The sequence below is a fragment of the Macaca mulatta genome, chromosome X, assembly GCF_049350105.2.
Source record: "Macaca mulatta isolate MMU2019108-1 chromosome X, T2T-MMU8v2.0, whole genome shotgun sequence".
Taxonomy (NCBI): Eukaryota; Metazoa; Chordata; class Mammalia; order Primates; family Cercopithecidae; genus Macaca; species Macaca mulatta.
In genome coordinates, this window is record NC_133426.1 from 27,263,353 (window position 1) to 27,281,841 (window position 18,489).

Consider the following 18,489-nt stretch of genomic DNA (forward strand, 5'->3'; position numbering starts at 1 on the left):
TCTATGAGACTAAAAGTACATGAGTATTCTTCTGGGTATTTTGGCACCTCACTTCTCTAAATGTTTTATATCTTGATAAGATACAGTTGATACAAATGAAAAACACCTTTTAAATATTGAAGAGCTAGAAATTTTTATTGTCAAAATAACATCAAATACAGAGGTTCCAAATCTGACAGGCTTGGGAGCTGCTAAAACTGCTTTTCAAGGTTCTTATATAAGCTTCATTAGACTTAGTATTCACCAAGCCTCCATATTAGCTAATGTATAAAATGAATAAGGTTCAATCTCAAGTTTCACTCTCAAGACCATAGCATTAGGAAGCCCCATGACACTTTACTGAAGGAAACAGTTATTTCTGGGATTTCTAAGGTGTAAGCATATTTTAAGACAATATTTCTCCAAATACAAAAGTTGTTTAATGTTAAAAGCTCCATGTCACTTTTATCTGATGAACTGTACTACATGTTCATATTTCATTCCACCTTCAATTAAAGCTAGGGCAACTAGCAACTGGAGCTCGCCCAAAACCTACAACACGGTGAATTGCAATACAACAACCAGGATCTTCACGAAATTTATTTTTCATAAGTTTTAACCAGTTATCAATTATCTGACCAGATGGTGCTGTACCATCATCAAAAGGCCAGTCCGGAATCTGGATGCCTTCCTTCTCCAAAAGAGCAATGTTGTAAGTCGCTTCTCATACTCTCACTACGGTGGTAACTCCATTCTGCTTAAGTTCCTGTAAGAATCTATTAAAGTAGGTATTGGTTGGGTTGTGTATAATAAGAAATCTCACATTTTTATATCCAATGTCCACAGAAGCACGGAGGTTCATTCCAGCCATGTTGATGTAATTTTTAAAAATAAGACAGAAAGGATATAAAGGAACATAAATCTACTTCAAAATACTCCAGTTAAAATTTTCAGTGAGTTGAATATGAAGCTAGTAGTAGTAGGAAATAAAAGGAGCCTCCAATCAAAAACATCAATATTACGATACAGTGACACTGAATCAATGGACAATAAATGAACTCAGTTTTACCCTTATCCCAGTCAGAATGCTTATAAAATGTTTTGACATTCAATTCAGCTACTCAGTGTCCAGGCTATTTATTCTTACAGGAATTTCTCAAATATTAAGGAATTTCTAGAGTTCAGTGGTCTGCATAGGGCAAAGCGTGTCACCAAGCAGGTCCATTACTGCCTGAGCCCCAAAGTCACCTTAAGCGGCATATGTCACAAGCCTACCCTTTAGTTCTTAGAGCAAAGGGCAAAGGATAAACTTGGCCACCAATCATGGGGATCCTGGCCAAGTGGACTAAAAGGGGTCGGGTGGGGGTAATGCTGTGGCCAGGTATGTCACAAAGGGCCAGTGGCCACCCACGTGCCAAAGCTATTCATTTTCTGGAAATGTTTCATAAATTAGTCCACACATTAGTGCCACACAACACTTCTAATGCACAGATCATGTTTCATCGATCATTAAATGGCAGTTCCCTTCCTACAAACAACAAACAAAAAGTGATATTACAGGTTCCCCTGAATTAACATTATAATTTAATCATCATTTGACAACAGAATAATTGGTTGTGATATGGATTTTTCCTTTGGCATACCTCTTAGGTGGGTACTCTGCTCCAGGCTGACTTAGAAATCATTTAGTCATTTCCTTCATTTGCTACAAAACTGAATTGTTTTAGGTGGGTGCGGTGGTGTGTCTGTAGTCCCAGCAACTTGTGAGGCGGGAGGATCGCTTGAGCCCGGGAGTTCAAGATCAGCCTGGGGACATAGAAAGACCGCTCTTTAACACCACCACCAAAAACCCTCTGATGTGTTTTATATCCAGCCTCCCCAGGCATTTCAAATCACTTTCCCTACATACAAGCATAATGTGGTTTTTAAGATTTAAAAATAAAAAGTACTAAAATGAAAGAATAAAAGAGAAGAATGAAAACAAGTCCACCAGTCTACAGGAGCTCTAAACATCAATCCCAATAAATTCTGAAAGTCTTTATTTCTATTCCGGGTGAGAAGGAAGTTAGGGTGTGTCTGGGAAAGGAACTGTGGAGAGGACATAAGAACAGCTTTGACTCCCTGTATCCTGCAGTGAGGTTAGGACAAGAGAATGAAATGACCACTGTATTTTCCTAAAAATCCAAAAGTTCAAATGACTCTTCACCATTTTAAACAACATGGGATAAGGAAGTTTGTGTGGTAAAAGAGATTATAGAAAAGGAGTATATAATGTTATATATGTGTAAAATGATAACATTATACTTATCTTCTGGGAGTGGATAAGAAAATAATGTATATCTATATGACTATAGTCATATTCTTTATTCAAGCACACGGTGAAGCAACAGGGAGTGTAATTCAAAATTACACTATAACTGCCATAACATAGCATTATCAATTTCTGTAATTCATTGTTACTGGAAAATTGCAAATTCCATGATTTGTATTCGTAAATAAAACTATATGCACATGCACATGAAAACACAAACACTACTTTCATTAGATTACATGTATCATGAAGACTGGGTGAGGTGGTTCATCCGGATAATCCCAAAACAGCACTTTGGGAGGTTGAGGTGGGCGGATTGCTTGAGTTCAGGAGCAGGAGTTTGAGACCAGCGTGGGCAATATGGTGAAAACCTGTCTCAAAAAAAAAAAAAAAAAAAAAAAAATTAGCTGGGCATGGTAACATGCACCTGTAGTCACAACTACTCAGAAGGCTTAGGCAGGAGGATCGCTTGGGCCTGGGAGGTCTAGGCTGCAGTGTGCCATGATTTCTCCACTGCACTCCAGCCTAGGCAACAGAGTGAGATCCTTTCTCAAAAAAAAAAAAAAACAAAAAAGAAAAAGATTACATGTATCATGAATGAGCTTTGCATCTGCAAAGACATATACTATATACTTTCTTCTCTGAAATGATATATCCAAGTTAGTAATAATTAAAAGTAGACTACTTATGAAGCTATTTGTCATATTTACTTATATTTTCTCTGTAAATAAATTTCTTTCCCTATTCCATGTATTATATTTTATTTTTTGAGACAGGGTCTCATACTGTCACCCAGGCTGGAGTGCAGTGACATGATCACAACTCACTGCAGCCTCAACCTCCTGGGCTCAAGCAATCCTCCTGCCTCAGCCTTCTGTGTAGCTGGTATATGCCACCAAACACAGCTAATTTTCCTTTTAATTTTTGTAGACCCAGGGTCTTGCCCAGGTTGATCTCAAACTCCTGGGCTCAAGTGATCCTCCCACCTTGGCGTCACAAAGTGCTGGGATCCCAAGTGCAGGGATTACAGACGTGAGCCATGATGTCTGGATTTCATGTGTTTTGAATATAAATCTAGAAAAAATATTTACCTTGCAAAATTCTATTTTATTAATATATTTTGTGAAAACATGTTCACTGTCAGACACAGGACATGTACCTTCCCAACTCCTGACTGAAACTCCATGAAAGGAGAAAAAAAATGCATTAAAATATTATATTTATAATAGTCAAACAGTGTCATTAATGGATAGGTATGTATGGAGACCAAGGGGGTATTTCTGTATTAACTCAATGCATAATTATTAATGATCGCCTATCTTTCAGGCATATAAATATTAGTAAAATCTAGACCTAGTCTGTAAGAAGCTTCTTATCTACAGGAGAGGCATGCATATATAAAAGTAATTTTTAAAAAATGAAAGACATTATACGCATAGTAAGAACAAACTTGGGCTCAGTGGAGGGAGTAAATAATTCTGACTAGCCTATGAAGAGGGATACTAGAATAAGGTTTTTCAGAGGTGACATTTAAGCATGCATACATTGATCTTTCACCATTTTAATCATGATATAAGTCTCTGCGATAACAATTTACTATGTATGTTTTCATCAGGGGAAGTGCCCACTAATGAAGCTGGCCATAAAGCATCAATTTAAAAGGAAGCAAAAATTGGTAAAGAATGAAGCATCATGCAAGTTGGACTGAAATATAGCTATGAAGAAAGTGGAAAAATAACTAGCTCAATAACTACTCCTTGATGCTCCAGGAAAATAAAAGAAAGCTAAAAGCTTCTAAAATAAAATATAACATGCTATCTGTAAAGATTCATCAACCAAACTACTTAATGTTAACTTTTTTAAAAAAATCAATTACTCTTAAAAAAACCTAACACCTATTCAAGGGATTCCTAAAGAATGAAAATTGGATTCTTTATATAAGACATTTTAAATATGAGAGATGTTGTAAGATATATTGTACTTGACGAAGATAACTTTAAGCTCAGTAGATATTTTATTGTTGAAATGTTGAGTTATTTTGATATTTTAGTCTTGATTCATGAGGAACAAAGGCTGTCTCATCTTACCAACTAAAAGTTGTTAAGAAAAATATCAACTTAAATGAACAGCTTTCTTCTTTTTCTACATAACTAGAATATTTTATAAATTGCTAGATGTTTTTGACATCAAAAAGCATAATTTTTCACATGAAATATTAAGCTCTAACCTAGCTTGTGATTAAGGATTTTTTTTTTGTAAAACATGTTATTAAATGTGTTCTAAAATTACACATTTTATTCCTATTATTATAAATGCAAACTTACCATTTATAGAGTTCATCTGTAAGAAATGTCATGTGTGAACATGAACTCTGAAAGCTGAAATAAGAGTAAATAGTTTTATCTGGATCATGGAAAAGGAGTCAATGATAGGTGTTTTTTTAAAGCTGTCAGTTTAATCATTTGATTCTACTTTGCCATATAGTCTTTGAAAGAACAAAAAAACTTTAAAAAATAATAAAAATTCTCTACAAAAAGAGAAACTAATAATTTTTTTAAAAAGAACAAACAAAAAAATTAAAAACGTAGTTTTGTGATGCATCATTTTCTTGTAATTTTACCATATCAGCAGAAATATTGCTTTTAAATGAGAATGGAGTCTCAATATAATGGGAGAAGAAAAAAAAATTAAGGAATGAGCAAAATAATCAGAAGAGAATAGGGAGAAAACAGAAGAGGATGGGGATGGATTTGGAGAAACTCCTTTTCTCTGTTTCTCTTGAGTCCTTGTGGGTGGATAAAAAGAAATGTCAAGAGCAAACTTACTGCCAAATAATGCCCTGTGTTAAAACAACAGAAGTTAACATTCTCTTGCTTTGTAATATAAATGGATCCCTTTGCCGCCATTATGGTTACAAGGTTTGCACAATAGATAGCCTGTCACCTGATGTTGCACTAATACTGTGATGGAATATGCATACACAAAACGAGAAGTGCAAAAATAATTAATTTCTAAACCAGGACCACCATTAATATTCACACAGTAAAATCTTCTTTGTTCTTTGAAAGGCAAAATCAATTAAAGTGCCTGGCATTCATTTGAATTTAATGAGGGTAGAGTTGGTTTAAAACTTTTCTGGGAACATATGTTAGGGATATCTTTGGTCCAAGCATTTATATTTTAAACCATTACAATATTAATTTAAAAATTACATGGTACTTAGAATTATTGATAAAATAATACATATTATCCCTCCAGCAAGTTTGTCTATCTGGGTGAAAAAAAAACCACACACACATATGTAAATAGTGAGTTAATACATCATTGTGCCTTTTCCCTTTATATGACAGTTTCAAAGCTTACATAAAACTTAGAATCTTGAAATGCATAATACTTTATACTTTTTAGGATCATTAAAAACTTGCACTTATTTTTAACAACAATAATGAGGTATAATTGTCATTAAATAATTTGCATAGATTTAATTGGTACAATTTAATAAATTTTAAAATATATACCCACTCGTGAAACCATCAAGATAATTACCTATAACCATCCCCAAAAGTTTTATCATGGTCCTTTATAATCCCTCCTTTGAATTCTTAAAGCCACCCCATTTCTAAGCAACCATTAAATTGCTTTACACCATTAAATATTAATTTGAATTTTCCGGAATTTTATATAAGTAGAATTATATAGTATATACCCTTTGTTGTCGGATTTCACTTAGACTGATTGTTTTGAGATTCATTTAGGTTTTAGTATGTACTATGAGTTGAATTTTATCCTCCAGAAAGATACATTGAAATCCTTATCCCCATACCTCAGAATGTGACCTTATTTGTAATAGGGTTGCTGCAGATTCATATGGATTGGATTTGTGTCCCCATCAAATCTCATGCTGAATTGTAATTCCCAGTGTTGGAGGTGGGGCCTGGTAGGAGGTGATTCAATCATAGGGTGGTAGTTCTCATGAATGGTTTAGCACCATCCCCCCATGGGTACTGTAAATTCAGTGAGTTCTCATGAAATTCGATTGTTTAAAAGTGTACAGCACCTCCCTCTTCTCTCTTGCTCCTCCTCCAGCCACATGAAGTGCTGCTCCCCATTTGCTTTCTGCCATGATTGTAAGTTTTCCTGAGGTCTCCCCAGAAGCTGAGCAGATGCCAGCAGCATGCTTCCTATACAGCCAGTGGAACTGTAAGCCAATTAAACCTCTTTTCTTTATAAATGTCCCAGTCTCGGCTATTTCTTTATAGCAATGTGAGAACAAACTAATACACAGATGTAATTATTTAAGATGAAATCATACTGGAGGGAGCTTGAACCTTAATACATGATGACTAGAATCCTTATAAAAAAAGGAAAAGTGACACAAAGACACACAGGAGAGAAAGATACCATGTGATGACAGAGGCTGAGATTGAAGTGCTACAGCTGCAAAGTGGGACTTAATCCCATATGACTGGTGTCCTTATAAAAAGGGACAATGTAGACACAGACACAGACATGCACAGAGAGAAGACTATGTGAAAACACACACAGGAAAAAGCTGAGCTGAGAAAGGATTCTCCCCTGCAGGTTTCTGGGGGAGCATGACCCTATCAACACCTTGATTTCAGACTTCTAGCCTCCAGAACTCTGAAACAGTAGGTTTCTGTTCTTTAAGTCATCCAGTTTGTGGGACTTTGTTGTTACAGCAGCCCTAAGAACCGAATACAGCATGTAACATAATATCTTTACATTTTGTGGATATATCACAATTTATTTATCCATTCACCTGTTGGTGGGCATTTGGATTTTTTCCAGGTATGTGCCCGGTAGTATTGCTACATCATAGAATACATTCAACCTTAAATTGATTAAGTATTGACAGATTTATATCCAGATTTGCAATAGTCAATATACCCAGTAGTAGGACACAAGGGCTCCTATTTCTCACATCTGCACCAATTCTTGCAATTTGCTACTTCTTCGTACTTCCCAATGTAAAGTACTATATACTTGTTATTTTCACTGCATTTTAAAATTACCAATGAATTTGATGATCTCTTCATATATTTATCTACCTCTTGGGTATCCTCTTTGCTAAACTATTTATATTCTCTGTTTATATTTTTATTGGTTTTAGGTGTTGCAAATATCTTTTCCTCATCTTTTATCTGTCAGATTTATTTTGGGTGTGCGTTATCAGGAAAAAAAAAAACAAACCTTATTATGATGCAATCAAAGCAGTCCCTTTCTGGTCCTCTTGATTGATGCTTTTGAGCGTTATTTAAGAAGTTCTCTCCCAACTTTAGGTAACGTATATATTCTTTTAAATTGTTTTCTACTTATCTTATTCTTGTCTTTCACAGGTAGCATTCTAAACCATCTGGAAGTCAACATTTTACTTTTGATAAAGCAGGGAACAGGTTTTATTTTTCTCTATATACCAAACAGATTTTCCTATCACCATTTATTAAACAGTCTGAGATTGACCATGTTAGAGTCAAATGCTATCTATTGATTTCAGGGCTCTTGTTTACCTTTCTCTATGAGGTCACACATCACCCAGGAAATCTAAAATTGTAGCATTTAGTTCTTAATACAGTGTTTCTCACACTTCTGTAAGCAAGTGAATACTGATTCATACTTTATCATATTTGAGAGACAATGACAGAAATCCACGTTTTCTATATTGCTATAAAAATTGCTATAAAAACTAAATTGTCATATATTAATATATTCCAATCTATTCCTGTCTATTCCTGAGACAATAGCATATTCCTTTGTAACTGTTACTAGTAGTTTAATATCTGGGGAGAAATTATCTCTTCATTTCTATTTTGTAATTTTTCCTCTGGAAATTCTTCTATCTTAATTTTTCCATAACATTTTTCAATTATTTTTAATTAATAAAAGTAAACCTGTTATAAATTATAATGAATTTATAGATTAATATAGGAGAAATTGATAATCAATATTGAATCTTCCCATATAAGAAAATAGTTTCCATTTATGCAAGTCTCCTATATATCCTTCAGAAGAGATTATAGTTTATGAATAAACTATAATATCATATGAATAAACTATTCTAGTCTATTCATAAAGACTCTGAATAGACTCATACTAGTCTATTCACAAAGACTCTGCATATTTTCTACAAAATTTACATTACCATTTGAAAGTTGGCTATAGATTAAGTCTAAATCTTAGTATTTGACCAACTTCCTGTCTTTTAGACACTGGAAATCTATTTATATAATAGTTTGTCATTAGTAAAATTGCAATACATAACATGTATATCATAAACAAGTATCCATTTTCGTTACAGAGATCTGAGGTTACCTCAGACTCTGAGCAATAGGACCTAGACCCAACCCCTGGTGTTTTGGTAACATTCTGATTTCAGATATGTGGAAAAATAAGATGCTACAAGTAGTGATAATTTTTATTTAATGACTTTCTCTTCTCCATCTGACTGTTGTTAATTAACACATCTCTTTTGAGTGAGAGTCCTATGAGAGAAGAAAGATTGAATAAGAAATCATGAATGTCTAAAATGCCATTTTTCCACATATGTAAACATGAACAACTCTTTTCAGCTTTTCTCAATATTCATCCCTAAGAGTGAGTCATTAACCACAAGAAAAATCACCTTCCACAGCAATATTGGTTAATGATCCTAATAGCTACACTTTCATATGGAACTGGAAGGCTTCAAGTGGAAAACTTCGAGGACATACTGGATAAAATTTAAGAATAAAAGTTTTATGTGATTTCTTTCAGATTTAGTATAAGCTTTCAATAATGTAGTTAAAACCTATTTCATTGACTCATATTATGAAATATTTATCTCCTTTACAATCAATTCTTATTTCATGTTGTAAAATGTTTAATATTTTCTAACACCCATTAACAAAAAGTAATGTGTTAGCTGTCGGATAATAACAAGGGCAATTTTATCACATTTTATTTCCTTAGAAAGTACAATTTTCAGAAAACTTTACTTTTTAACAATTATAAAAACTTATAATGTACAATATTGTTTTGATCAGTTCTGTATTAACCATCATTGTAACAAAAATAAATCCACAGAACAAATTTTTACCCCTTAAATCTTTGTGGCCACAGGCAAAAAATGCATGTTCAAATTTTAGTCCATATACATCCAGCATTTTGTTTTTCATACATAGGATAGGGTGTTATGCAAGAATAACTTTCAAAAATTAAAGTTACAAAGTGAACACATGTCAAATATTTATTTAACAGAATAATGTGGGAAATAATGAGGAAAACCACAGGTGGTAAAGCTGGTTCAAAGGAAAATTCAAATGGTTGCTATGTTGTCAGTTTAAGGAAGTCATGATGAAATACATTTTCTAGTTTGAGGGAAAGCTGTTTAATGTCTTGCTGGAAAAAAACAAAACAAAACAAAAAAATCTTTTAGGGTTATTTTTTCTTCCTGAAAGAAATCACGTGTCTCTATGAATACCATTTAAAAGTTAACATGCAACTTCACAGAGCCAAGGCCCTAATAAATAATAAGTAGTAAAACAAACAAAGTACAATTTCCTAAAGAAAGAAATAATCCAAGGTGAATCTTTTAGACATTATTTCAGGATGAAAAAGGAAAACATGCAATGATCAATTTGTCTTATTTCTAAGGTTTTGGTAATTTTCTGTTAGCAGAAATCAACAAAATATGTTCAAATATAAAAGAGATTAGGACAATATTCAAGAAGTAAACAGAAAAATGTAGAATATCTTAATGTAAAGATCTTGTTTTTATACTGTTTCAATGAATGATGATGAGTATAAACTCATTGTGATATTCAAGTTTTATTTGCCATTACTGAAAAAGTGATGCTATGGTTTAATCTTAATAAGTTTTACAGCATATCAGAAATTATATTCCTCATAATGATTTTGCATTATGCTGAAAAAATTCTTATAGGGAAGAGGTTAGCAAATAGGTTTGATGGTTTTTCCTGAGACAATCTTTCCTCTGTTCAAATTTCTCCATCAATGTTGCCTATCTATTTTCCATCTTACTGAAATTCAAATACCTAGGAGTCACAGTTCCTCATTCTCTAACACTGTAACGAAAGGTACTGGTAAGGGAGTGGGAAGCAAATAATAATAATTTTTTAAAAGCCTAGGCATGTATCCTCATAGCACTTACAGTCTACTAAGTAAAATTGATATAAATCAAACAGTCACTTAAATAAAAATAAAGTTGTGCCCTAGGCATATGGTATGAAGTGTGGGTATACAGTGTCTTGAAAGTGAGAAATAAGGGAAATAAATCTTGAAAGAGTTAGCTGAGATCTAAGAAAGCATCTACCAGGTGAAGACAAGAGAGTCAGTCTTTTGGATATGTAGGGTTTTTTTGTTTTGTTTTTTTGTTTGTTTGTTTGTTTGTTTTTGTCATTTCAAAAGCCTCCTGGATGAGAAGGAAGACACATGTGTTTGATTCGACTTTATTTTTTTTTGCATTTTGTTTGGACTTTTATTGAATATATGTGCCTGTTAGTTTTATTTTTAAAACTTCAGAGTCACTTAAGTGGAATAACAGGGACTGGATTCATCCTCTCATGTGAAACAACCAAAAACAGACAATAGTTGGAAGACACAGACATCAGGAAACAAAGAACAGTGATTCCTGAGAGACTGGAAACAAACAATGGGAAATCTAGGATTTCCAGAGTTTATCCCCTGGAGAGACTTTCCTGGCCACAGCATACCCTGCGGAGGGAGAAACCAGGCATGGCATGGCTCTGGAGGCTCTCTGGAATGGAGATGACAATCCAGAAAGACCAACATGGTTATTGTTCTTCTAAAAGCATATCAGAGACAAGAGAGCTGCACAGAGAAGGAACCTTGGAGATCTGCAGAGGGTCTCCCTCAAGTATTCTGCTAATTACTGATCAGCAGATTCATGTAAGAACACATTACCCAAGGCTGGGAAAGAATCACTGAATAAGATTAGAGGGAATGGTGCCTAATATTCAATCTATGGAGGGCTTGATCAAATTTTATTTTTATTGGCCTGGTCCTTAAAGCAGAAGCAGTAAACCCTGTGTTGTGTAAACACAGTGCAAAGTCCAACTTTGTAGGCGCCAAGGGTAGAAAAGTTTTCCCCTTTCTATCTTCTTCTTTGTCATTATCCTCATTGCAACCCTCTCTATCTTCTTTTAGAGAAAAAATAATGACTTTCTATAAAAATACATATATGAGATATTACTATTCACATTCTTCTGCATCTATTTTATATTTTTGTTACTTAAAAATATATCTTTGAGATATTTTCCTGGGTCTACGTGTTTATATCAACTTTATTCTGTAACTTGTTTAACAGTCTTGTTGAATAGGCTCAGGGTACAAGTTAATATGGTACAAGCATTACCAAGGTGCCTTCATACCTACTTCATGAATTCTCTTCTCTGTCTTGTGTTACCAAGACAAACTGGGGTTTGCTTGCCTGGGGCAGCAAGGCCAAGCATCTACACTGAAGTTTTCAGTGGGAGAAAGGAGGGCAATTATTTACAAGGCAACAAGCAAGGAGAATAGGGAAGCCCACAATTAAAATCTGACCTCCTCGATGACTTGCAAGCAAGGTTTTTTAAAGGCAGGGGAAAGCTTCAGAAAAGCAGGAGTTACAGGCAAAATCGTAAATCAATACATGGAGGTTATACATTGGTTTGGCCTAAAAAGTCTGGATATCTTGACATGGAGGCTTTCAGGTCAATATTTGGGGACAACAGAAAAGAATGCATGCTGGCTCATGGGTGTAACTTCCTCCAGGTTCCTCAGGAAGAAATTCAGAAGAAAGAATGGAGGTCAGAGTTCAGTCCTCAGTTCCTCCTTATTTGAGGTCTGCATGCTGGTGAATCCCTTTGGTTGAGGTCTGAGTTTCTGAAAAACAACTCAGGGACATATGTTAAGATGTTATCTAAAGTTTACACAGGGAACCAAACATCTTGTGACTCTAACTTCTTTGGCTATTGTTGAGGGTTCCTTGCTCTTTTTCACTTGGATAATATTTATAACTTTTTCTAGTTATTTTCAGATGGTAATAGTAATAATTTTCTTAGACAATATACCTATCTAATTTGAATAATAAATTGTTCAGAGCAATGAACTCCCAGAGATGAACCTCCAAAGTGCTCTCGTAATCCAGCTTGATTCTTTTTAAGGTGGGAAACCTGAAGAGAGAACCAGAGCCTCCCCACCCCCGCAGCCCACTCCATGTCTTTCTCTTCTCTCTCTGTCTGTCTCCCACACACGCTTCTTTTCTTAACTAATAATAGTTTCTGACAATTTCAGGAGGAGAGGTTGAGAGTACAGACTTACTTAACCAGCAATCTCTGGGTTTGGCAGTTCAAAGATAGCTTGTTTTCTCAGCGGTTGATTTTAAGGATTTCTGAGAAATTCATTCACGTGATGTGTGTAATGGCTCCTATATTCCTTGGTGTTAAGTTACCCAACAGACTTTCCAGACTGGAGCTCCATCTCTCTTTCAGGTAGCTATTTTGGGCCAAGTCCCTGTTAAGATGGCTTCAAGCTATTTTCTATCTCTCTGATACCATAATGATGCAGGATTTTTTGCTCTTCAGTTCAGCTAAATCTGGATTCTTGTCACAGCCAGGAAAAATGAGGCACATGGACACATTGAAGGGTGAGGAGGACGGAATTTATTAAGTGAAAGTGGAGCTCTCACCAAAGAGAGGGGTCCCGCCCACCAGCTCCCATCTCACAAGTTGAATACAGGCCACCGCACATGAACTGAAAACGCCAGGTTCCTCCCCTGCATAAGGCGCAAATTCCTAGTGACTTCACCCCCATTCCCCCAGTGCGCATGCGGGCCCTTAATCTGAGCCACTCTACATTGATTTATTTCCCTTACTGTGCATGTGTTAAGGGACGGAATTTTTCACCTGACTTCAGGTGATTCACCCGCCTCGGCCTCCCAAGGTGCTAGGGTTACAGGCGTGAGCCACCATGCCTGGCCAATCTGAGGGCTCTTTAAGAAAATCCTTTTAAATCCCTTATTACATGACTTTAGCCATGCCAAGGGGCCAATTTTTCTGGAGTTGGAACTTTATACCAAAAGTAACCTCACAGGTGAAACCAATAGGCCTCAGTTATGGTTATGACTTAACCACAAATGTACAAGGTATTTTCAAAGAGGTGGTAAGCAGTTTTTGCAAAATCTAGAACCTTTAAAGGTAACTCAGAGAAAGGAAAGTTTAAGAAAAGAAGTTAGAAGTTGTTCATGGAGGGGAAGAGAATCAGCAAATAGCAAAAGTCACACAGATATCAACTCAAAAGTACTCATTTCCATGCCGGGATTGAACCCGGGCCACCATTGTCAAATGGCAGAAACTAAAATCAAGTTCTGCCACGTGGTTGCAGGACACACTTCCAAGGACATAAAACAAGATGGCGGCCGGCAGCAAAGTTTATTACTTGCCAACTCGCAGGGCTGACTTCATCAGTGGGCTTATGAGGTCCCAGGCCCCTATCCCATTCCAAGGTGCCCATCTTTCTGACAGAACCATAAGACAAACAGGCATAGCACATTGAATTGGCTACAGCCTAAGGTCAACTTTATAAATTGTATCTCATGAGTCAAAACTTTACAGAGTATATAAACAGTGATCCTCATCATTCATTCAACCAGTTTGTACAGAGAGAGAGAGGCCAAAATCCGACAGGTAAAAAAAACTTTTACCGTTTTGCCAGCATGTCAGGTTTCTGGGTTCCCTTCCCCTGAGTTCAATTCTAAGCCAATCAGTTTAAGGTTTGGGAAATTAACTTTTCCTGGTTTGGAGGAGACATCCAAGGGGAATGTCCTGTAGCACAGAGACACAGTTCCCCATCTGTGAAGAGAGGACAGAGGAGAAAAAAGGAAAAAAAGAAAGTATTTTTTTCAAAGGAGTCACAGGGGTTCAAGATGCATTAGAAAGGGATACAGACTGAAGATGAATGACTACTTCTGGAAAGAGGGGAGCAAGGTCCCTGGTTCCTTCCTCTTCCTAGTGAATACCTGGGGTACGTGAGCGACAGAAAGTAAAAACGTCCTCTTTCCTTCTTCCATCCTTTTATCCCCAAGTCCCGGGAACCTTGACAGGGTGCTGCCCATGAGTGCCAGTGTGGCATTCATCCATGTTAACAGGGGGCCTAGGGGGTGAGATTCTCCACTCTTACCCACAAGCTGCCTTTCCTCCTGCTCCCCGTAGCCTTTGAGTTCCCTAGACCTCATTTATGCCATGGATACTAGCATCACCTCTATGCATAAAACAGAAGTATTTGCTTAATTGGCAGGAATTAGTCATGCTCACCCTCGCCGTGTCTTTTAATTTCCGTTGTCATCTGCCTCTGGATTCCTCAGATCTAGTTTTCTATCCTAAGGCTTCAACCTGAAGCCTTGGAATTGAGTTTGGGATAAAAGAACTACCTCAGGGAGGTGCATGGAGTCCCAGATGCCCCTCACCAGACTGGCTGTAACCTCCTTATCATAAGCCAAATGCTAAGTTGAAGTTGTGGAATTGCGTCCTTCTCAAACAAGGGAGGGAAAAAGGGTGTCCTCTGAACTGGGGTACTGGCCTAACAAGACACCTTCAAAAAGGAAACACACACACACACACACACACACACACACACACACACAAAACCTCTTGCATAAAAGTTAACTCCTGGCCGGGCGCGGTGGCTCACACCTGTAATCCCAGTACTTTGGGAGGCCAAGATGGGCGGATCACCTGGTCGGGAGTTCGAGACCAACTTGACCAACATGGTGAAACCTCGTCTCTACTAAAAATACAAAAAAGAAGCCGGGTGTGGTGACATGAGCCTGTAATCCCAGCTACTCAGGAGGCCGAGGCAGGAGAATCACTTGAACCCAGGAGGTAGAGGTTGCAGTGAGCCGATATCGCGCCATTGCACTCCAACCTGGGCAACAAAAGCGAAAACTCCGTCTCAAAAAAAAAAAAAAACAAAAAAACAAAAAACAAAACAAAAAACAGCTAAGCTTAGGGCAGAGGCAGAGAAGATGCCTGGGGGAAGAGCCTTATTCTTATGCCAATGGATTTTTCCAAAAGGGAGAGAAACTTTTAATTCCTGCTTCCTCCTTCCTGTCTCAACCAGGGGAGGAAATATTCCATGGGCGCCTGGCAGGAGGGGATGGAGAGCAGGAAACGTTGGCTAGCCAGCCGTGTGAGGCCTCTGGTCCCCAAGACTGCCCTGGGGCCCGGGCAGCAGCTGTGGCTCAGTCCTGCCATGTGTGGCCATTGTAGGCTGCACGTACATGCAGCTGACACAGCCATGTGCCCCAGCGGGGAGGGAAGAGGAGAGGTGAGCCACTGCTCGCCCAACCATCCCACGTACCACATGCCTGCAGCTGTTGGGGTGGGGATGGAATGTCCCCAATGTTGTAAAAGAAAAGATAGGTGCCATTACAGCCCCGAAAAAAGAAATAAAATGCCATAGAAAACACTGGATTGGACTGAGAAGAACATTCCTGACCCCCGAGAGTGACAGGGTGTAAGGGGCAGTTTCCACTGCCTTCAGAAAAAGTCTAAGGATGAGAAGGCCCAGAAATGAAAGTGAAAGAGATTTTGGTTTGCATCTTACCCTTCCTCATGTCCCCATACAGGTCACAAAAATGATGCAAGATTTTTTGCTCCTTAGTTCAGCTAAATCTGGGTTCTTATCTCACAACCAGGAAAAATTAGGCACATGGACACATTGAAGGGTGAGGAGGATGGAATTTATTAAGCAAAAGGGGAGCTCTCAGCAAAGAGAGGGGTCCTGCCAACCAGCTGCCATCTCACAGATTGAATACCAGGCCACCACACATGAGATGAAGAGGCCAGGCTCCTCCCCTACATAAGGTGCAAATTCCTGGTGGTTCCACCCCATTCTCCCAGTGCACATGTGGGCCCTTACTCTGAGCCTCTCCACATTGATTTATTTTCCTTACCGCACACGTGTTAAAGGACAGAATTTTTCACTATGGGCATGTTTTAAAAAGCAGCCTGTACACAATCACCTGGGCAGGCTAGAGGTTCTCCAGGGATCTTTCCCTCTCTGCCTAGGCATTTGGCTATCTCCTGCCTCCATCAATATCAACATACCATTCTGTAGGTGGAAGTGCAGTTTGTTTGTAATATGATCCTGCTTCTCTCTGGATAATTCCATAGCCTTTAAAAAAGTCTCAGGTAAGAGTTGAAAGAAACCAAAATATTTCACCCAAAATACAGTTTCTTGATACAATGAGTATTTTTTAAATTAAAGACCCTTAGTGATCAACAAACACTAGGAGAGATTTTTCTCCGATCTGTATAAAGATCTTATGGACGCACCAAGAAGCACATTTATTTTTAATTTCCCTGCCTGTTAATTATCTATTGCAGAAAAGAAAACTGAAGAAAGACTGTAACCACACCTGAATGGACCCTTTCACAAGATAATGTCTGTCTCTCATGTTCATTCAATTTCCAAAGAGACTCATTTTCAAGTTAATCTCTGTTTCCTGCTCTATTCATTCTACCTCGGAATCATTTATTAGCCCTCAAAAACACCTATATTCCCCATCTTCCCCCTTCCCTCTGAAAAAAAGACTATATAAGCTTCTGTATCTCATTGAGGGTTGAGATAATTACTCTGTGATTCTCCCCTGTGCACATTAATAAGTTTGTTTGCCATTTTTCTTATTAACCTGCCTTTTGTCTGAGGAAACCTCAGACGGTGAAGGGCAAGTTTTCCCTTGTCACCTACAGAGTCAAACACTGGAACACTCTGTCCCCCAAACTCCAAGGAACACATTTCAAAATCTCCAACTAGTTTTCTCAAAGCACCTCTCACTAGACTAGCAATGAAAAACACCATTGTCCCTACCCCCTTTCAAGAGGTATGTGTAACCATGAGATAAGAGGAAGGTACCAGAGTACTACTGAAAACATCTGCAAATAAATTCTTCCTTTGCCTAATTTTTTTTTTTTTTTTTGAGACAAAGTCATGCTCTGCCTCCCAGGCTAAAGTGCAGTGGCGCAATTTCAGCTCACTGCAACCTCTACCTTCCGGGTTAATGATTCTCCTGCCTCAGCCTCCTGAGTAGCTGGGATTACAAGAGCATGCCACCATGCCCGGCTAATTTTTGTATTTTTAGTAGTGACGAGGTTTCACCATATTGGCCAGCCTGATGTCAAACTCCTGACCTCAAGTGATCCACTGGCCTCAGCCTCCAAAAATGCTGGGATTACAGGTGTGAGCCACAGCACCTGGCCACCTAACTTCAATTTAAATCTCATTGATAGTCTCAGGTGTAGGCTCAGGTTCACATAAATTTTCTTCATAACTTTTTTTTCTTCAGATACAGTGTCTTGCTGTGTCACCCAGACTGGAGTGCGGTGGCACAGTCATGGCTCACCTCAGCCTCAACTTCTTGGGCCCAAGTCATCCTTCCACCTCAGCCTCTGGAGTAGCTAGGACTACAGGTGCTTGCCACTGTGTCCAGCTAATTTAATATATTTTTTTTGTACAGACAGGGTCTTGGTATATTTCCCAGGGTGGTCTTGAACTCTTGGCCTCAACTGATCCTTCTACTTCAGCCTTCCATAGGGTTGGGATTATAGAAGTGAGCCACTGTGCCTGGCCATATAACTCGCTCATATGATGTGCAGAAATGGACTGTTGCTTTAGCAAATATTACTGTTACTAGAAGGACGTCCCGATTCACACCTCAAGAGAGGGTTGTCGAACCTCATGCAAGAAAGAATTTGGGGTGAGTCCATACAGTACAGTGAAAGCAAGTTTATTAGGAAAGTAAAGGAATAAAGAATGGTTACTCCATAGGCAGAGAAGCAGCATGTGCTGCTTCACTGAGTATACTTATAGTATTTCTTGATTATATGCTAAATAAGGGGTGGACTATTCATGAGTTTTCCAGGAAAAGGTTGGGCAATTACCAGAACTGAGAGTTCCTCCCCTTTTTAGACCATGTAGCGTAACTTCCTGACGTTGCCATGGCATTTGTAAAATTTCATGGCTCTGGTGGTCTGGTGGGAGTGTCTTTTAGCATGCATTATAATTTGCATGCAATGAGCACTGAGGACCACCAGAGGTCATTTTTGTTGCCATCTTGTTTTTTTGGGGTTTTGGCCGGCTTCTTTTCCACATCCCGCTTTATCTATCAGCAAGGTCTTTTTGAC

General features: G+C 37.8%; 1 pseudogene; it reads right to left on the reverse strand.

Moving 5' to 3' along the window:
* Positions 1-302: 302 nt before the first annotated feature.
* LOC144338506 (protein tyrosine phosphatase type IVA 1 pseudogene) lies at positions 303-850 on the reverse strand (annotated as a pseudogene).
* Positions 851-18,489: the final 17,639 nt, after the last annotated feature.